The sequence below is a fragment of the Canis lupus genome, chromosome 37 (assembly GCF_048164855.1).
Source record: "Canis lupus baileyi chromosome 37, mCanLup2.hap1, whole genome shotgun sequence".
Taxonomy (NCBI): Eukaryota; Metazoa; Chordata; class Mammalia; order Carnivora; family Canidae; genus Canis; species Canis lupus.
Genome location: NC_132874.1, coordinates 14981360 through 14997742, shown reverse-complemented (window position 1 = coordinate 14997742; position 16383 = coordinate 14981360). Strand labels below are relative to the sequence as shown.

Genomic DNA, 16383 nt, shown 5'->3' with positions numbered 1-16383 from the left:
TGAGCAGAGTGGGGGGCAGAGAGAGAACCTTAAGTAGGCTCCAGACTCAGGGTAGAGTCTGACTCAGGGCTCAATCTCATGACCCTGAGATCATGACCTGAGCCAAAATCAAGAGTCAGATGCCGAACCAACTGAGCCAGGCACCCCAAGAAGACTTTTTCTCCTCAGGGTATAGCTTTCCTTGTAGGTGATGATAAATGTTTTCATTATGGTCCATGTCTAAATTCTTAATATTACTAAACCTGTAATTGCATATTTGATTTCTTTCTTTTTTACTCAAATGTCATTTAGCAAGGTGACATTTAATATTTTAATATTTTCACTTAGTTGAGTTTAGAGGAAGAAAGGTTTTTGGGTTCTTGTTTTTGTTTTGTTTTCCAATTTTAAATCTTGAGTTACCCATACAGCACTGTCATCACAAAATCTACTTGAATCACTTCTGCTTTGGAGTGTTTATTAAGATTGTTCTCAGTTATTGATTTGGGAAAGAGGTTGTCATGGGTTCTGGATTTGGGATTTAATCTGTAGTTCTTTCTCACTAGAGCTAAGAGTGGCACAATCCTTAGCCAAAAAAAAGTTCCATGACCAATACTGAATTAGTGGCACTATAGTTTATTGAGATGGCTCTCAAAAAAACTTCCAACCCCAAAGAATAAAACTCACAAAAACACCATCAGCGATGGTACAGGTTCCTCTCCTTCTTGGAACAGGACAGGATAGACGTCTCCCTGCATGCCAAGCCATTTTGTTTTGCCTCAGAGCCAGTGGAGGGTGGGAGAATGGGATAAAGTATTGATGACCAGCACCACAGAAGTGATCATCCAAGCTAGTTGTCTGACCCTCCTGTGGATTGTGCCTCCCCAAGCTGTGACGAGGGTCACAGCGGCCTGGGAGGTGATACATGCCATCCTGCAGCTGACATAGGACATGAACATTCTCAAAGATAGCTCTGCTAAAGGAAGTCAAAATACAAGCTCTACAAAAACACCTGCTCAAAAATGTCTTGAATTATTTATTGAAGTAACTTTTCTGTATTTATTTGGTCTATTTTGTACCAGTAGGATGGAAGTAGTTGAGGTCCTTCCTTACTAACATCCAACCTTGGGAGAGTGTTGACAAAACACGCCCCGTGTTTCCTTCCTAGCAGATCACTGCAGGGACCTATTTATGATGACTGTCAGTGTCTGGCATTCTGCGGGTGCTAGAAGACTAGAGTTATCTCTCTTTCAGGAGACAGAATGAAATTGAATCATCATTTCTAATTATATTATCAAATCTTTCATCTTCATACTTACATTGTTGCCTGCTTGATGGTATTGCTTGCCTCAACTCAAAGACTGAGTTGAGAATTTTACTTTAATTACAACAGTGATAAAGCTCATTTTCAAAATTATGTAATAGGGGCACCTGGGTGGCTCAGTTGGTTAAGCATCTGCCTTTGGCTCAGATTGTGATCTCGGGGTCTGGGATCGGGTCCCGCTTCAGGCTCCCCACAGGGAGCCTGCTCTCCCTCTGCCTACGCCTCTGCCTCTCTCTGTGTGTCTCTCATGAATAAATAAATACAATCTTTAAAAAAATGTTAGAAGCTCTGGGGTATGCTCTTCTATATTTTTTTAACAAATACATACAAACAAATACTAAGGTGTGTTTTTTTTAATGGGATCATGCTACAGATACTAATTCAATAGTTTTCTTTGAAAGTGAATTTTTCTAGTATTCTTTATGTGTCTATTTTGTGCAGCCCTATTTACATATAAAAGTTTATGACTTGGCAAGCTTTATTGTATCACTATAAAATCATTTATTTGGGTCCCACCCTATGCTTATCATAAATTGATATTTTTAACACTTTTATTGAGACATCATTACATATCATAAAATTCATCTGTTTTAAGTGTATGATTTAATGATTTTTACAATTTTGTAGCCATCACCAACTGACTTTATTTTTTTATTTTTATTTTTTTATTTTTATTTTTTAACATATTTATTAAACAGTGATTGTGTATTCTTTAAAAAACTTCTGTATATTTATATTTTGTCTCTACATTGTCTTTGATTTCTTCTTCTAGTATTTTCTTAATTTCTGCCTTTAAGAAATAGCTCTTAACTAATTTTCCCCTTCTTTCTCCAGGCTCTAATGTCTCTGTCTCTGGCTGCACTTTCTCCTAAATACATTTTTCAGAAGTTAATTGCCAGCTTTAAACAACTGACTTTAAAATATTTTCATCCTACTAAAAAAAAACGACATGTGAATAATTCCTTATTGCCCTCCCCAGCTTTAAGCAAAGCTACTATAGTCTCTGTCTCTAATTATTTGTCTGTTTTTTTAAGGTTTCTTATAAATAGAATCATACAATATGTTTGGCTTCTTAAAGGGAGCACAATGTTTTTTAAGGTTAAGCATATTGTAGCATTTACTGTATTTTGTGCCTTTTTTTAAATTGACAAATAGTACTCTCTAAATTGATCTTTGCCTAGGATACATTGACTCATTTCCTTATTTTCACCTTTAATGAATCTTATAAACAATAAGATTACATTTTATCTTTTTTCCAATTTGAGAATCTTCATCTTTTTTTAACAAAATAGTTTAATCCATTCATATTTTTATTTTGACATAGTCACTTGTTTCTGTCATCTTGTTTCATGCTTTCTGCTTTATATCTGACATTGTTTCTTTCCAGAATTTTCCTATTGAACAACTTTTCCTTTTTTGAGTGTGTTTTGTTTTTTTTTTTTCCTGCTAGGCATTTGGAAAGTATGTAGCCTACTCCGGTTTTATGAAAAGTTTCCTTAAAGATGAATTTGTATTTTTCTATGTTTATGAGCAAGATTGGCCTGTGATTTTTTTGCTCATATTTTCTTTGGGATTTTGTTTGTTTGGTTGGTTCCTAATCAAGGTTGTCTTGGTCTCATAAAATGATGAATATTCCCTCTTGTTCTATTCAAAAGTTTGATAAAAACCAGTGTCTTTTGTTTTTTGGTTATTGAGAGTTTCCCTTATGGGAAGCATTTGATTATGGGTTCAATTTCCTTAGGAAAAGGACTACGGACAGAATTTACTTCTCCTTGTATGCAGCTCATATTTTCTGTAAGAATTTGTCCATTTTATCTACATTTTCAAAAGTGTTAGGATAATACTTTAAAAAAAAAAAGATTTATTTATTTATTTTTAGAGAAGGGGGAGTGGCAGAGGGAAAGAGAGAATCTCAAGTAGGCTCCCAGTGAACACAGGGCCCTACACAGGGCTCCATCCCACAACCCTGAGATGATTACCTCATGATCATGAACTGAAATTAAGAGTCAGACACTTAACTGCCTGAACCACCCAGATGCTAATGTTCTCATAATAATTATGATTTTTTTTCAAAATTGAATTTTTTTTTGGCTTTTGACGTTGATTAATTCTGCCCTCTTTTATTCCTGATCAAAGAGCATTTAGTTTTGTTGATTTTCTTCATAGTGTGTTTGTTTTCTATTATTAATATCTGCTCTACTTTTTCTTTTGTTATATCACTCTATTTTTAGCCCAAGGATAAATTCAATATTTAAAAAAAAATCTGAAAATAAGGGCCCAGTGACATTAGAGAATAAACAATGCATTTTTATAAAAGCAATTATACTGGAAACTTCAGGGAAAGGCTCTTGGGATGGAGTGAAAGAGTGGCATTGAGACAGTGAGGATAGGCAGGGACGAGGACACCTTCAAAGGAACTCTGTGGAGCCTGTGGAGCCATGGGATCAAGGGATGGGCTGCTTGCTGTGCTCTTCCCCTTTTCTCCTTCTCCCTGTGCCCCAAATTAGGCCAGTTTGCTATGAGCTCATCTCTTGCAGCATATCTCCATTTGGAGAGGCACAGAGGAAGAGGCCTCCTATTCAGCAATTTGGAAACTTGTTTGGATTTCTACAATGACCTTTAGGGTCTGGGCTATTAGGGAACAATTATAAAATCCTAAAGGTGATGAATGATGACTGGTCCAGTGTTAAAAAAGACACCCTGGGATCCAGGGGCTTTTATTTACCCCTGAGACAAGTCCCAATCCAAATATGTTTTTGGAATGAATATTTACCATTCTTTATCATTCATCCACAAGCCTTCTGGTACAGCTGAGGTGGAGTAGGGGACATGGATAAAGTTTGAGCTAGCCTATACATGTTTTATATACTTCCACTTCATTCTTTAAATGGCAGATCTTCCAACGCTAGAGTGGGTCAACTGAATGTCTTCTTCACTGGAGAAAGGAAAGGTTAGAGATCAGACATGTTTTTGTGTTTGCACAAGTACCAAAAGAATAATCTTCATGACTTCTATGATTTTATCACCACCCAACTACACCCCCTCATATTATTATTAGGATGTGATAAAGCCATCCTAGATCAACCAGCTCCCATCCAACCCAGGAGCTGACCATACACACACAAGTGAACCCAGCCAAGACCAGAAGAACTGCACAAATGAGCCCACAAAATTGACAACCTGTGGAATTATGGGCAAAATAAATCATTATTTTAAGCTAATACATTTTGTGGTGATTTGTTATACATCAAAAGCTAGCTGACATAAGTCCCTATTCAAAACTTTTAGATTCAAAAGAAAGGAAGAAAGACAAAGTTTAGATTTTCTTATGTTTTACTTTGGTGGCTAAAGAGACCTAGCGATCTGTGGGGTAAAGAAGATAGTCATACAGATGGGGAGTTTCACCAACTGGCTAAAGCTTCACAGTGTTAGCTGATCAATCAGCCTTGGGCAGGCCTTATTGTCAACTAGTAGTAGAGAAGTGGTAATTAAGAAGTCAATGGGCCAGTAGACCACTTTTATAGCATTGGGGTCACTGCTCTAAGATCAGAGAAAGCCCAAGGCCCTCTGGGTAAACATCCATAGCAGTAAATCATTAGAAGGTATGTATGGAAAAGACACTGGATCAAGGAACTAGTAGACCATTCCACAGAGGTTACATCTCTGCAGTGATCTGAAAGATCAAATGAGACCAGAGAATCTTAAGACAGTTAGCTTAAGCCAGAAGTGAGAGAAATGGCCAATGCTGAATCCTGTTTGGATACTAGGTGGCCTTGGGGCATCCCAAGAGAAGAATAACTTTCTATTGATAAAGATTTCACAAAGAGTTTTATATAGTTGCTATCACTACAAGCTTTCTAATAGCAAATAATACATCTATTTAATATGACCTCCCACGCTAGCAAGATTAAGGGAATGCAAGAACCTGACAAAAGAACAAAATAATATGGGGAACTTTCAGTTGGTGATTCTTTGTACTGCAAACACTTTAACTCTGGGTTATCCCTACAATGCAATCCAGCAGAAAAGTCTGACAAAGGTATGTAGCAGCTCAAGCAATAAATTTTATTGAATGTCTGATATTGTGAATAGTTTTAAGAGATAAAAGATCAGCATTACAATTCAGATATAGGGTGTTTCCTCAAATATTAGGTAGACAGTAGGAGTGAGACAAATATTTCAATGATGGTAATATACCCTCAGCAGTGATCTATACCATCTGAAAGTGTGAATTCCACAGCAATTCAGTGGAAGGTAGGATCACTCAATTTTTCATCCAAGGGGCATCATCTTATCTTCAAGGGAAAACAGAATTTGCATTAGAAATTATGCCAGTGAGAGAGGTGGGAAGAGCCAGCATCTATCTCAGGATTGAGCCTTCAGCCCAGATGTTGAAGACAGAACCTTAATCTTAATCTTATATTTAGGAGGCAATAAGAAGGTTGACAACACCAAGCTGGCAATGGATAACTAGCTGTGTGACCCAAGAAAGTCAGTAGGTCTTGGTTTCTCTTATTTCACCTGTGAAATCCATCTGTTAAAGTCAATGATCTCTAAGATTTCTGCCAGTCCTAACATTCTGCTGGGCTTGGAACAAAACACTGTGGTATTTTAAATCATTAAAAAGAGTTGTGGTCATAGTTTCAGGTTTACAGTCTATTGTTGGTCATATTCTTAATTTATTTAATGACAAGTCCTTGCTTGGGAATGCAATAGCTAATTATAACACTAAGACTATGGAAAAATATGATTTACCTTCCAATAATATATTTTTACAGGTGCTCTAGGAAGACTCTGTGGTAAACAAAACAGAAACTTTATGCATTAATAATGTGTACAATGGAAATTTAGAAAATGTATTTTGGAATTGAATTGTTAAATATATCTAGGAAACAAGGATTAGAGGCTGAAGGAAGCTGTGCTTCTAAATAGCAAATAAAGTAAATAAATAAAAAGTAAGGATTAAAAAATACCTTAAGGGTAAAAAATGACAGATTACAGGAAGAAGAATGAGAGAAAGAAATGACATTTTTGTTGAAATTTGGTCAGGCTAAAAAAGGAAGCTTCAGAACTTGCTAATCATCTTTAGTTTTCCCTGAAATAAGAAAACAATCAGAAAGCAGTGAAACTTAGAAGTTACACTGAATAAAAACAGAGATCTATTTGCATACATAATGATTAACAAGCATATCCTTACTGGGGCAGTCTATAAAATCATGAAGATATATTCAAACATTATTTTCAGTACATATAATTGTAAATCTTCAAAAGCATTTTTTTCTTCAAAAGTATTTTGATGATATTTCTAATACTCCTAAAAGTGTAATTAACATCAACATTGAAATACAAGAGCAAAACTTTCATGGTTTAGTTAAACTAGTAGTCATCACCAAAATTATCATTATAGACCATCTCTAGATCTATAAGATATTGTTAAATTCATATGTATATTAAAATAAAGGGTGATGTAATTTTACATGCACTTTGTTTCCTTCCTGGATCCTGCCCTTCTTTTAATACACTGGGGAGTCTGTTAGAACAGAATCTCAAGCTTTTTTTTTTTTTTTTTTAAAGAATCTCAAGTAAATGTGTTGTCATTTTTCATAACATGTAAGTTATTGATTTTCCTTCACTCACTGTCACTGACCCATATCCTGTAAGAGAGCAAAAGAGCTCTGACATCAGATGGAGGATAAGACTTCTAGGAAATATCTAATAATCAGAAATTCTGTGCTCAAAAAAGTGGGTTTATCAGCCTGTACTAGGTTGGAGGATAAATTCCTAGACTGGATAACCTAGCATTTCATTCAGACACAAGTAAAACATTACACAAAGGAGCTGGACTCTTTTTTTTTTTTTTTTTTTAGAAAATCAGATATATAGTTTTCCCATCCTAAAGCATATTTGTGTCTGCTAGCAGACAAGTACAGGTAATTGCCTCCAGGTGTTTGCCTGCAGGAAGTTATTGAAATTCAGTGCTAGTAATGGCTGTTTCCTCAGCAGCAAAAACTAACCTGTGGGAACCTCACAGGCAGGCACAGGTAAGTATATTTTAGAATAGCAATGCCAGCCAGTTGAAAAGCCATAAACCCAGAACGCCCAGTGCAAAAGGGAACAGATTAACTAAAATAAGAATAAGGACATACTTTTTAACTATTAACAACAATTTAAGATTTAAAAAATTTGTTCTTGGCTTTTATCAAGTTTTAAAATTTGTGGGTTTTTTAAAACAATTTGCTCCCTTATGGTAATTGCCTAGCAGATCCTCCCCACACACAAGAGGAAATATGAATTACAAAAATAACTGTACTTTTCTTTAAATTCTGTTTTTATGAAAGCTCATGATCAAAAATAATTCATTATTAAATAATAATCTGGATCTTTTCTTCCACTGTGAATACATACCCTAGGACATTTTATTAAAGGTAGCAGATTAACCATTTGCATTTAACTCACTTCCTCTGCTCAAATGAAAATCAAGTTTGGTTTTTTCCAAAAGCTTGGAGCAAACTTGGGAAAGCTAAATTCTAAGTCAGCTACAGGGAAAACTCAGAAGCAGGCTGATCTTTGGGAAAATTTTCAAATAACGACCCAAGAATGGGTCAGTACATCTGAAAGTTCTGTTGGAAATGGGGTTGTTTAAAAAGGAGCTGTACCTCGGGATCCCCTCTTCTACTCCATGGAACAGGTCAACTACACGCCGTAGTAGATGACTAAAGAGATTTATTTCCTGCAGACAGACACATGGAGGGAACAGGGGGGTTGGGCCTACATTCTTAGCATAATGCTAAGCATCCAAGTATTTTTTACCCTTTTCCATTTGGAAACGTGGTAGACACGCACGCATGCATACTTCCAAGTCAATATTTGGAAGTCTCTGTGGAATTTAACAAGCCTAAGAAAAAAGATCTGAAAATAATGACCTGGAGCTCCCTAAGTAAAACAGACATGTTTCAGAGGTCCAACATCTGTATGATAGGAGTCCCATAAGGAGACAACTGAGAAAATAGACAAGGGGAAATCACCAAAGAAGTAACTCAGTACTTTCACAAACATAAGGACAGAAGTCTTCAGCTCAAAGTAAACCCAACACCAGAGATAACAATAAATCTAAACTAAGATACATCATATTGCAATTTCAGAACTCTGGAGATAAAGAGAACATATTATGAATGTTCTAAAAAGAAGAGAGTTCATAAGAAGAATTGAGATTCAGAATGACAGAAAGTGTCTCAATAGTAATGCTAGGAGATAGGAGATGGTGAATTAATGCCTTCAAATTTCTGAGAACAATTACTTGCATCTTAGAATTCTTCTCTACACAAAGCATAAATTAAGTGTGAAGGTAGAATAAAGATAATCTCAAGTATTTTGAGTCTCAAGTTTTGTTTTGTTTTTCATGACCTCTTTCTTAGGAAGACTCTGGAGGGTGAGCACCACCCAAATAAGGGAATAAGCCAAGGGAAAAGCATGGGCTCTAAGAAATGGTGTCCCACTTGAGAAATAGGAGACAACAGTCCCCAGGATGATAGGAAAGGAATCCCCATGGAAATAGTGATATGGCACACTTGAGGGGTGACTCTTCAGAATACAAGCCAAAACTTGTATTCTGAATACAAGTCAAAACTTGAAGAGAGCTATTCCATAGAACCAAAGTCATATTATATTGAGTGAGTTTGGATATATTAAGGTGGCATCTTAGATTAAATTAATAAGCATGTGGAAAGCCAAGCAAACATAGAAACTGGGCAATTACTTTCACCTGGGAAATGAAGAAAAAGAAAAAAGCATTATATGGTTTAGCTGTGAATAGCATTCACAGTATTACATGTAGTCATGGTGATAAGGTACACATAAACACTTAGATCCAAGCAAAATTGTAACCTACATGGAGCACACGGGGGATGGTAACTGTTGGCACTGCAGGATAGAGGAGTGGGGATGAGAAAGACATAAAACTTCTCGTTTCAGAGTTAGAAGTTAATAGAAAACATCTAAATTGAAAAGCCAAAAATTATCAACATGCTTACATTTTATATATTATATATATATACACACAAATGTAAGTGTTAAAGAATTGGCTAAAAGAATTGAAAATATTTGTATCTAAAGAGTAGGAAAAATAGAGGTGGCAGGAAACAGCTTTTGTTCACAAGGTGCATTATAACTGCCTGACTCTTTAAACTTCAGTGAAGAATTATACATTAAGAAAAAAAAAAAAAGCTCAGGTTATAACATGTATTCTAAAATCTTTGATTAAATCATTTCAGGAGATATGGGTAAAGTGAATCACTTATCTCACAAAGATCATACCTGTATACTTCTTCATTCATTCATATATTTATGCTGTGAATGAACATTTATTAAGTCACTACCTTGTGCAAGATATCATATGAGATGCCATGGGAAAAGTACATAAGAAGGACTACAACATGATTTTCTTCCCTGTGTTGTTGGCAAACCATTAAGAAAGATGTGAAACATGTTTTTACATGTTTATGTGAATAGATGACAAAAGAACTAGTGTGGAGGTGATGGAAGGACATATTACAGTACAAAAGAAACAGAATCAGGATTAGCCTGTTAGGTATGGCAAATTAAATTGAGCATTAAAGGAAGAGGTAGACCAGATAGCTAGTACTAACATGAGCAAAATCACAAAGAAAGGAAATATTTCAGCAAGTTTGGAGGGTTACAAATCATTCAGTATAATGGAGGACAAGGAATAACAATGCTAATTCCAAGAGAAACAGACATCTCTTATTTGTCACTGTGCTCTCAACAACCTAAAACATTGCCTGGTGCATAATAAATACTCAAAAATGTTTGCCCTATGCATGGCTTGATAAGATTGGAAAGCTAAGGTAGGAGTTGATAACAGATGGCCTTGATGCCATGCTAAGGAACATAGTGTTTAGACAGTAAATAATAAGAAAATAGTTGAGGAGAGGATTATCATGGGTCTAATTTTGATGGCTGAATTCAAGATAGATTGGAAACATAAGAGATGTCAGGTTAATTAGGAAGAAATGGAAAATAAAGGTCTGAATTATATCCATTGCCCACTAAACTAGAAAGGAAGAAATACACAGCAGTTATTGGAGAAACCAGCCACGATTTTACAGAAATATACTAAGTTCGGCATCACAAAATCTGAATTTAAATCCTGTTTTCACTGTCATTTAATGTGTGAGAAATCATAGAAACAAGTCATAGAAACTCTTTAATGAGTATCAATTTCCTTGTTAGTAAAATTAGGAATTAAAATCCCTTACCTGTTGTCTAAAGGGTACCAGGTACCTTTCAAGGATATGTAAATGCATGAAGGCAGTATAAATTGAGGACAAAAGAAGAGAAAACCATAAGATTGGAGACATAAAACACAGCTGAGAATGAAGCTAAAAACCCACCATGATTCACAAAATTATAAGAGCATGTTGTAAACTATGAAGACCTAGACAAGTAATAGGTGTATTTAATCTACACCATTTCTGATGTGCTGGAAGCTTGAAAGATATTGCCATGGATACAAGGAAAAGGCATCACATGGATGCACAGGCAATGGGTGTAGATAAAGCTTTTAAGTTTTAGAGGTCAAGAGAAAACTAGAAATAAGATATTCACTAGGCTGAGAAACTGAGTCTAGGGAAAGCTTTTTTGAATCTAGAAGATATTTGAACAGATTTGTTGTAGGAGAAAGAAGAGTCTATGGAATAGGAGAAAGAATAAAGAGAGGGGGAAATTGATGGGTTAAGATCTGTAGGAGATAAAAGGATGCACAGTCAGTGGGGAAGGACGTTGGCCCTAAGTGGAGAACAGATTCCACTTCCTCAAGAGAAGAGCAGAAGGGCAGAAGGTACATGTTATGTTTTTTGAACATTTGTCCTTTTTTTTTTTTTTGGATTTTATTTATTTATTCATGAGAGATACACAGAGAGAGAGGCAGAGACACAGGCAGAGGGAGAAGCAGGCTCTCCGTGGGAAGCCTGATATGGGACTGGATCCCAGGACCCCAGGATCATGACCTGAACCGAAGGCAGACACTCAACCACTGAGCCACCCAGGTGTCCCTGAACAGTTGTTCTTTAAAACGTGCTCTCACTTGTCTTCATATGCAATCATCATATTACTGAATAAGAAAATTGAGTGTAAGAAGAATTAGTGTGCCCAAATGCTAGTAGTTTTTTGTCTCATGTCTCAAATTTCAATTGTTTTGGGTCACTAGTGGGAGAAAATCATTATGTTTAAGTGATGAGGTGGTTGTTCTTTCTTGGCCGGTTCCAAGGTCAGCAAGAGAGATGAAGCTTCACAAGTCAGAGAAAAAGTCAAGATTGCCCAAGATATTTTTTGAGTTAGTATTATCTGATGTATTCATCAGAAATTTCCAGTGCTTCCATAATCATATCTTGAGGACAGGAGACATCTGAAAGTAGGGGTACTTAATGTTAACCTATTCATAATCGAAATACCATTGTCAAATTAGAGCAAAGGAAGCTGCATTTACAGTAAAATGCTCATGTTTCAAAAGGTTTGCCCCCCCAAAAAGAGGAATTATTTCTGAAGAAGGAGGTTTTTCTGGATCTCAGCTGAGAGTAAAAAGTGAAAAACTGGATAAAATAACAAGACAGAGAAGAGTACTCCATCTTTAGAAATATCAGATAAATGACAATAGGACAAAGGCAACAGTTTTATAAAAGGCACTTATGTGGGCAGCCTGGGTGGCTGAGTGGTTTAGTGCCCCCTTTGGCTCAGGGTGTGACCCTGGAGACCTGGGATCAAGTCCCACATCAGGCTCCCTGCATGGAGCCTGCTTCTTCCTCTGCCTCTCTCTCTGTGTCTCTCGTGAATAAATAAATAAAACCTTTAAAAAAATAAAAAGAAATAAAAAGCACATATGTAACATTAACTAGCTTTTAAAGAAATTAATTGAATTTATTTTTTAAAGCAGTTTCAGGTTTAGCAGAGAAATACATCTCCTCCTTGCATCAATATGGTACATTTGTTACAATTGATGGACCAATATTGATATGTTATTATTAATTAAAGTCCATAGTTTACATGAGTGTTCACTCCTTTTAATCTACCATTTTTAATTATATCACCTACAAAATGGTTTTGATTTATTAATATTTAAGTTGAGGAAAACTCTCCAAGGATCAAATGAACGTTTAGATTTTGGATTTGTGGTACTGCTTCTAGCCAGGACTTCAAGGCAATCAGAGGAAAGATCTTTTGTATAAAAACAAAAACTACCTTTTGAAAATTTTCCAATCAGTAATCTCTAATTATACCTCAATATTCTGTAAGAGAAATAATACAAGAAGATATTGTTTTCATTTTAATTTTTACTGAAATACAGTAAGGTTGAGGAAAATTGTCCCATAATTCTTATAGGTATAATAAAATTCTATATAGTACAGAAAGAAAGGGGCCAAATGCATGGATCAATTTTGTTTTCAAACCAATATTCTGCAGTGAATGCAACCACATCTTACCTGTTATCTCAGATTGTAAAGAGCCTAGAATACTTAATCTAAATATTGTAACTGAAGATTGTTGAAGTTTTGTCTATATCGAAATACTATGCTATGTGGACAATGTCATTTTAAGGTCATAATGAAAAAGAATGAAGGAGCCCATAGTAAAAGACTAAGGTCCATGATTATTAAAGTTTATATTACCACAAAGTACCTGATTAGAAAATTCACCAGTCTTTGAAGTAGAACCAACAAAATCACAGATTCTTTACTCTAGAATGGACTGCAGTGAGCTGGTTCCACAAAGGCCCTCTACAAATAGAAATTAAAACTCAATGAGATGTCAGTGTTAGTGACAAAAGATACCACTTAGCTATTTTCCACCAAAAGGGAAAAATAAATCTGGATATAACAAATAGTAGCCTATGGATCTCATTTCCCTACAAGGATGGTTTATGGATAACATCCAGAGTTGGTTATTAATTAACTGATTAATGAAGGAGACCAAAGAGAGGGCTATATAGAATAATAAGAGTTGTCTATTCTAAACAATGTAGACCAGAAGATAGAAACCCAGAAAAAGAAAAAAGATAATAACACTTAAAATTGTAGGCCCAATAACCCATCTGACTGGGAGTATGTCAATTTTTTGTTAAAGATTTTATTTATTTATCCATGAGAGACACAGAGAGAGGCAGAGACATAGGCAGAGTGAGAAGCAGGCTCCCTATGGGGAGCCCTATGGGGAGCTTGATCCCAGGACCCCAGGATCACGGCCTGAGCGAAAAGCAGACGCTCAACCACTGAGCTACCCAGGGGCCCAGGTATGCCAATAACCTGTGAGCCTGATCATCTGCTCCATGAAATGGTCACAGAAAAGGGACAATTTAGCCAGATCTTACAGAACTGGTAGGGTTTGGATGAACAAAGAGGAAGAAGGCAGGCATTCTCTGTAACGACAATGATTGGAAACGCAGAAACTTTTTGCAGAAATAGTGAGTGGAACCATTTAGCTGAAATGTGGAGACTTTATTTGGGGAAGCAGCTGACAGCAATGCTGGAAATGTCCATTTGGGTCATAGTGTGGTTTGAAAGCAGCTAGGGAATATGGACTTCATCCCACAGTTAGCAGCAAGCTGCTTGCTTTCTTCGGCAAGGGAGTTACATGCTCAAAGCATTATTTTTAGGAGATAATTAGGGTGGTGTGTCTGATTAAGAGAAGTTAGGAATGTCTGGACTCCAGCCCTATCTTTTCCAAGTTGGTGCATTGGTGGACAACTGTGTTCTCTCTCCAGACACCCTCCAATGTTAATATTGGCAACACTGGAGTACCACTGAATTAATCTACTACTGAGCAGCTTTTTATTAAATGTAATATAGAGTGTACTTGCTTTACGTCTTTAGCAATCTTTTGAAGAAGGGTGAGGGAAATATTTTTAAATTTATCACATTGACCTTTACATCTTAAGGTATTACTAATGAAATTCCGAATCTTCTAGATGTGGGAGAAAAAAAGCAAGGAGTTGATGTTGGGAAAACAGGAGCTTGTTGGTTAAAAAAAAAAAAAAATCAAGGAAACTAGAAAAAATGCGGTTGGAAATGTCAAAATTGCAGGTTACGGGTGGTTGTAAAGAGCTAATCTGTTTTTGGTTGGAGAAGCTATATTCAAAGCGCCAGGTGTCAGGACAATGCAAACTGGAAGAAAGAGGACAGGTATCCAACTCAGAGACTTCATAGAACGTAAAAATAATATTGTTCTGGGTTTAAGAATAAGCCATTCACTCCAACTTCAGAAGCAAAAAAAGAGAAAGAAATTCTAGCTGCAGAATGGGAAATAGTTACAAGTATGGAAATAAATGTTTATTTAAAAGGATCCAGTTACAATGTAATGAAGATAGGAGGTGTAATGAAGAGAGTAAGATAAAGGAGACACTGCACATAGTGGAAGGAGAGGGAGAGCTAGTTTGATAGTTGTATAGAAGTAGATACATTCAAATTATTTAATAAACACTCATTGCTCTTCTGTAAAGCATCCCTAGAAAATAAGTTGATTATAACCCCATTTTACAGATAAGGAAACTGTGACATGCCCCTTAGTGTTCTAGCACATTAATCTTAGCTTGCTAATTGGCAATGTATCTGAGTTGTAATTTAGCTATGATAAGAAACATTAATGTTTCTCCCCCCACCCCACCCCCTAGAATCTGTAGTTTAACCCAGAAGAATGATTTCTTTCACTTATCCGCCACACAACTGGTCAGTATTCCATCATGACATCTCAACACTACCATATATTTTAGATGACCAGAAAAATCAGGCAAGTTTCAAGGAAATCTTAGCAGCAAGAAATCCATACTATGAAATCACTTGCTAATATCTCTAATATTTAAGTACTGCCCTAATTTATTCTGGCTTTCTTTGAATTTGTGAGAATGGACACAAGTAAAATATTTTCTTGTGATTTATTGCAGAATAACAGCTGGGCCTTTTGGGAATATGAATCATAGACCACTGTCATAAAGCAACTTATGTTTGAAAACTTTTTGGAATAATAATTGGTTTGGGACAATGCTTTTTATTTCTAAATAAGAAAATAAATTTTTTAAGAAGACATGTCATTAGAGATTTGAGTGGAAAAAAAAATCATGTGGATTTGTTTAAGTGGCATCAAAATGGATACAAGATCATCAGTTGCTCAGATAATATGCTTTAAAAAATGGCTATTTAGACAGTCAAAAAATACATTTTCAGCATATTTAGAAGCTAACCACATTCCTTCCCCCAATCAAACTTTAGGGTGATAGAAACTATGCTTTTAGAAGAAGACAAATAAGAGAAGAGCTCCTGTTAGAGAAATACCTAATTTACCTTTCTGGAAATCATTTTATTTTGTTCCAGAGGGGTGGACCATGGAACTTTCTGAGAGAACATGATTATGAAACTGTTGTGCGATTAGAGCTCAGGAGGGAGGGACTGTTTTGACTCCCTTGTTACTATGTGAGCGCTGGAATTCTGCAACCAGAAGGATCCGCGACAGTTGGGAACGACAGTTGTATGAGTAGCAAGCAGAAGACAAATGTGTGTGTCCTGTTACTCCTGCTCTGAGCACTACATACCACGACTGTGCCAAGACAAGATTTCCTGCTTGCATCAATATTTTTTATAATTACCAAGCCTCCTGTGCATAATCCATTAATAGTAAAAAAAAAATCTTACAAATAATATCTACGCTGTCTTTAGGTTAGACAGCCATCTGGTTAGCTGATACTATGCATACACACACGCACGCACACACGCACACACACATATACAGCCTTATTTAGACGCCTTATTATAATCCTTGTTACATATCCAATTATCTACTATAAATCAAGCTCTACCTCCTCCTGGAGAAATTAAAATAGCTGAAATTTACAGAGTACTTAAAACATGTTCAAGTTTACCATTATATGTTATTGTCCTTTTATTAGGGGCTTACTCTGGTCTTTCATTCACTAACTTATCTTTGCTATTTATTAATCTTTGTTTCATTTTTCTCAGCCTCTAGACCTTTCATTCTGTCTATTGCTCTTCGTCTAATTTGCCCCAATTTGAACTTTGACTCCA

General features: G+C 36.0%; 1 long non-coding RNA gene across 4 annotated transcripts in view; it reads right to left on the bottom strand.

Moving 5' to 3' along the window:
* LOC140626006 (uncharacterized) overlaps window positions 1-15740 on the bottom strand; it is a 79717-nt gene extending 63977 nt beyond the window's left edge. For 3 of the 4 annotated variants that reach the window (XR_012025239.1, XR_012025240.1, XR_012025242.1), the window contains exons 1-3: window positions 15646-15740; window positions 12992-13089; window positions 4074-4235 (exon numbers count right to left, since the gene is read on the bottom strand). This is a non-coding gene — a long non-coding RNA (uncharacterized lncRNA). Of the gene's footprint in view, window positions 1-4073; window positions 4236-6055; window positions 6095-12991; window positions 13090-15645 lie in introns of all 4 variants that reach the window. The other variant, XR_012025241.1, reaches the window with a different exon arrangement.
* Window positions 15741-16383: the final 643 nt, after the last annotated feature.